Here is a 6,000-nt window from a genome sequence, read left to right on the forward strand (position 1 = left end):
AAAGTGTTCATCTTTCCTGGGAGTTTAATACTGGCCCCTGTTTTAATGTCAACAGGGAGAGAAATATGTGAATGAAGTTTGCCATCAGTTGTCATTCTGTCTCTGAAGGTCTTGAACCTGGTTCGTTACTAAGAAGTTCATTCCACCTACTTAACGGCTGTATTTACTAAGGGTGACCTCTCTGCTTCCAAGTGGAGGAGGAGGTATGGTCATCTCTTCCTTTCCTCCCACTGCAGCTCCTTGGAGCTGGAGGGAGGGCAAGCATTGGCACTGGGACAACTTCTCCTCATTCCTCCCCCGTTCCCTGATGCCCAGCTCTTCCAGCGAGTGGGGGCAGGGAGGAATGAAGGAAAGGGGCCAAAGGTCTCCTTACAAACCGGCTCCCAATATGGTCTCTGCTGGTCTCTATTTGTCTAGCCCATCCTGCCTACTGATGATGCCTTCTGCGCACCTGGCATCCAACACTCCTTCTGCAGTGCATGCGAGGGTTCTGTGGAGGGCTGAGCTTCTTACACAGTATACGAGTTTCTTGTCATAGGAGATCAAACTCCTGCCTGGTCTCTTCCATCCTTCAACTTTCTCCAAATGTCCCCTCCTCTCCATCCTCATATTTCTCTCTGATTCACTTCACTCCATGCTGAACAAATTCTCTGCATAATCAGACATTAGACAAGCTAATGCCTTATTTACATAATACATAGTACAATTCAGTTTATGTGACATTGTGATCATACTGCCTGGAAAAATCTTACTAAAATGGTGCAGTGGTTATCCTGGGTGGGGAATTAGGGCCTAGTTTTAATTTCTCTTTCATTATTATTTTTATCTGATAGATTGACTAGGAAATTTCCCATAATTTCTAAGGGTACAAATTCCCTATATTAAAAAGACCACTTCTCAAGTATAGCAAAACCTAATATGATTTTGAACTCCACATAATAGATGTAGATACTTCATGGGATGGCAGCCAAGAAACAATGATGCCTCTTCTTTGGGCCATATCTGTTCTATTTAGTTTGATACCTGGGCAAAAATGGAGTAGTCAGAGGGAAAGGATGCCTGACTTAAGCTGGGCTGATCAGATTCTTTTTACCGGGAACTAAAAAAGTTGAGTTAAGATTTACATACAGTAAAACATACAGATCTTAAAACGTACAATTTGCTGGGTTTTGACAAATATATACATTTGTGTAACCAATATCCCAATCAGGATTTGGAACATTTACATCACTTTAAGAATTTCCCTCAATTCTACTTCCAGTCAATTCCCACCCATGATAGGCAACCACTGTTCTAATTTCTATCACCATAGATTAGTTTTAATCTTGAACTTCATATAAATGAAATCATACAGGTTATACTCCTTTGTGACTTGCTTTTTTCACATAACAATATTTTTGAGGTTCATCCAAATGATTATGTGACTCAGTAGTGCATGCTTTCTATTGCTGAGTAGTATACCAATCTATGAATATATTACATGATTTTCCTAATGAAGGTGATTTGGATTGTTTCCATTTGGGGGCTATTATGAACACCTACTACAAACATCTTTTTACAAGTCTTGTTGGACATATGTCTTAATTTTGGAGGGGGGGAATACCTAGGATTGAGCTTGCTGATTTGTAAGATAGGTGTAGATTTAACTTTATAAGAAACTTCCAAACAGTGCCCCAAAGTTGTACAATTTTACATGCTCACAGCTATGTATGAGGATTCCAGTTGTTCTGCATCCTTGTCAACATTTGGAGGTGTCATTCATTTCCAATTTAGCCATTCTACTGAGTGTGAAGTGGATTTCCTGATGACTAAAGATGTTGAGCAACTTTTCACTTGCTTATTTGCTATCTGTACATCTTCACTTGTGAAGTGTCTGCTTCAGTTATTTTTGTACATTTATTTTCTTGAGTTTCTTTTTTTTTTTACTGGTCATATATATGTTTTAGATAAAAATCAGATGTGTATGTGTGTACTATTGATTTTTTTAAGTGTTTTTTTTCAGAATTAGAAATGCCGGCCATATAATTTGAAAAGAAACAGAAATATGTAGTTGTAACAAAAAGTCTTAAATAAATTAAAATGTCACTATTTTGAATGACTAGAATATATACCCAGAAAAATAATCCCAGGAAATCAAACAAAAATATGTCGGTAATACATTTATCACATATTACAGTAATTAAATATAACATAAACTTACCAATTTAAAATGAATAATATAATAATATTCCTATGTACCAATTATATACAGTTCTAAATATAATAAAAATATGCTTACAGATAAATAAAAAACATTAAAGGCTTTACTCAAAGAGAATGATTTTATTTTTTTTTATTTTTTTTAAATTTTATTTTATTAGGTGCACAAGACAAAGCAAAACTTAGACGTTTCTCATTTATATCCCTCACACTGTGTGAACCCCCCTCCCCCCATCCACTATCCCTCTGTACGTTCTCCAAATTAATTTTCAAAACCCCGTGGTCATCTTGTGGTTACCGACTATTTTCTAAACCTCTCACCTTCCCCTTATCCCCACCCCCCCGCCCCTCTAGCAACCCTCAGTTTTTCCTACATGTTTCCAAAACTGTCTCTGATTAGTTCATTCACTTATTCTTTTCTTTCGATTCCACATATAAGTGAGATCATATGGTATTTCTCTTTCTCTGTCTGACTTATTTCACTTAACATAATGTTTTCTAGGTCCATCCATGTTGTTACAAATGGTAAGATTTCTTTCTTCTTTATGGCTGCGTAATACTCCATTGTATAAATGTATCACAGTTTCTTAATCCAGTCATCTACTGATGGGCATTTTGGTTGTTTCCAGGTCTTGACTATTGTGTATAGTGCTGCAATAAACACATGAGTGCATAAAGATTTTTGAATTGGAGTTTTGGATTTCTCCGGATAGACACCTAGGAGTGGGATTGCTGGATCATAAGGTAGTTCCATTTTCAGATTTTTGAGATACCTCCAAACTGTTTTCCATAGTGGCTGCACCAATCTGCATTCCCACCAACAGTGCACCAGCGTTCCCTTTTCTCCACATCCACGCCAGCACTTGTTGTTTGTTGATTTATTGATGATAGCCATCTTGACTGGGGTGAGGTGGTATCTCATTGTGGTTTTTATTTGCATTAAAGAGAATGATTTTAAAACCAAGAAGGAAATAAAAGGAGACAGAAATCAATGAGACATTATACCTGAATCAATTAAACATTATACATGCTCCTGCTGGTTGAAAAGATTTGATATGTAGAGTTGATTTGATATTAACCAAATCCCTGAAGGATGGCACATAGAAGTTGATAAATTGATTTAAAAGTTAATTGAGAAGAATAAAAAGGAATGTGAATACTCTAAAAATCATTGAATTGTATACACTTTAAATGAGTGAATTGAATGGTATGTGAATTATATCTCAATAAAGCTGTTAAAAAAGAATAAACAGAAAATGTTTTTCTAAAGCTGACATTTTAAGAATAAGGTAGGCAAAACAATGAATAAAAAACATGGTCTTGATGTTGATAGTATATTAAGTGAAAAATCATATTAGGAAATAGTATGTAAACTATTTCTGTTTTGTAAAGACATACGTTAAATCAATGGAGAGTGGTCAACAAATTTTAACAATGTTTATCATAAGGAGCTAACAACAACAGTGCATTTTACTTAATGATAAAGTGGGGAAAATTTCTGCAAACGGAAATCAGACAAGGATATCCACTGTTAAAACTTATATCCGATACTTTTCTAGTGTTCCTAGCCAGAGTAATAAAGCAAACAAAGCAAATTTATGTGTATATATATTATATATATATATGGACTGGAACTAAGATATAAAACAATGATTGTGTATAATGAAAGCTCAAAAGAATCTGGAGCTAAATTATTAGAGTTTGTGATTTTAATTGCTGGACATAAAGTCAATATAGGAAAACCAACTTTATGTATAACAGAATTACAAGATAAAAATTTTAAAAACAATTTCATTTACAACAGTATAAGAAAATCAAATGTCTAGGGATAAACTTAATGAAGGATGTACAAAACCTCTACACATACCACTAGAACTTTTTTTAGAGAAATTAGAGAGGAGCTAAATAAATAGAGGACTCTGTTTTAAAGATGTCAGTTCCCCCTGAACTGACTTACTTATATAAACTCAATGCAATCCCAATAAAAGTCACAACTGGCTTCTCTGGGAGATGGGAGGGACTTAGCAAGCTGATTCTAAAATTTATATGGAAATGCAAAGTGCCCAAATAGCCAACCCACTCTTGAGAAGAAGAACTAGGTTGAAGACTGCAGATGTTGATATTACAAATCAGTAATTAAGACATAGTGGCATTAGTGAAAAGATAGGCAAATTTACTAATGTAACAGAAGGCGCCTAGAAATAAATATGCCAGGGGTGCCAAAAGAATGTATACAAGTGGACACTTTGATCAACGTTGCTCAAGCAGTAGTTCGCTGCAATCAGAAGTGTCTGGATGCTGATGGTCACCACTTTGAACATCTCTTGTAATTGCAGAAGTCAAACGTGACTTGTATTCATCTTTTGTTATCGGTATATATTGAGTATTAGAATTTTAATACAGTTTTCGTTTCTTAAAACGTGTGTATATTTTTTTGGCACCCTCTGTATATGGATGCTTTATTTATTACCTAGGTGGTGCAACAGACCAGTGAGGGAAAGAATAGTCTTTTCAATAAATGGTGCTGGGATAATTGAATATTCTTGTGGAAAAAAAGGAAAGAAACTCGAGCCCAATGTTATAACTTACCTAACCATCTTCAAGTAGATTCTATATCTAAATGTGAAAGGCAAAATAATACAGCTTCTTGAAAGCAGTATAGAATATCTTCATGATCTCAAGTTATGGAAAAACTTCTTAAAAAACAGACACAAAAAGCACTAATATAAAAGATTACTTCATTTGACTGCACTGAAATAAAAAACTTCTGTTTATCAAAAGGAAGCCATAAAATGGGAGGAAATCAACTGAAAATATATTAGTAATTTAAAAAAGAGAATGGTAGAAAACATTTGCAATTCATTCAATCAAAAGAAATTCCTACAAAGCAATAAGAAAACCACAAATAACCCAATAGAAAAATGGGTCCGATCCATGAACAAGTACATCACAAAGGAGGGATGACCAACCTCACTAACAATTAACATAAAAACCATTGTTTGACCGCATTAGTCATCAGGGGAGTACACATTAAATCCACAAGGAGATAATCTCCTTTACAGACAGAAAGGAATCGCTAAAATAAAAAGGCCGTCAATACCAAGGGTTGACGGGGACCCAGAGACATGGAAACTCTCATGCACTGCTGGTGAGAATGTGAATTAGTATGTACATCGCCTTTGGAGAACACTTTGGCTTTATCTAGTAAATTGGAATATATGAAACCCCCTATGACCCAGCAACTCCACTTCTATCTTTATACCCCCACGCCCACCCCCAAAGGTATGATGAATCTCAAAACATCATGTGCATGAAGGAAGCCACACACACAAAAGAATGCTTGCTTTCTGATTCTCTACAAAAACTTTAAACCAAACCAAACCAAACCCAAAACACCTATAGCTTTTAGAGCTGCATAGTTAGGTGGTAGAAGCAAAGAAGTGGTTACCATAAAATCAGGTGAGTGGCTATTTTGGTGGGGAGGCAGAGGTAGTGTTTGGGAGGGGTTACAAGGGAAGACTCTGGGAAGGCTGGATTGCCGATGGTCAATTACCTTGCAGCTCCAAACTCATTCTTCAACACGTGCTCTGCAGACGGAATTCCCTTAAGCGGCTCTCCATCGGAGGTGAGTACGATGCTAAACAGTAGAGGGCGCTAGAGACACAGTGAGGAAGGCAGGTGCTGTTCTTTCTGGTTCCGGTAGCTGTATTTCAGTCACTGTGTGTGCGTGTGTGAAGACACCGGGTGGCTCTCTGCCCTGGCCACACGCCCTGGACTTTCGGTCCCTTGTCCACCTTGTAT

This window comes from Rhinolophus sinicus, linkage group LG07 (genome assembly GCF_036562045.2).
Source record: "Rhinolophus sinicus isolate RSC01 linkage group LG07, ASM3656204v1, whole genome shotgun sequence".
NCBI classification, from domain to species: domain Eukaryota; kingdom Metazoa; phylum Chordata; class Mammalia; order Chiroptera; family Rhinolophidae; genus Rhinolophus; species Rhinolophus sinicus.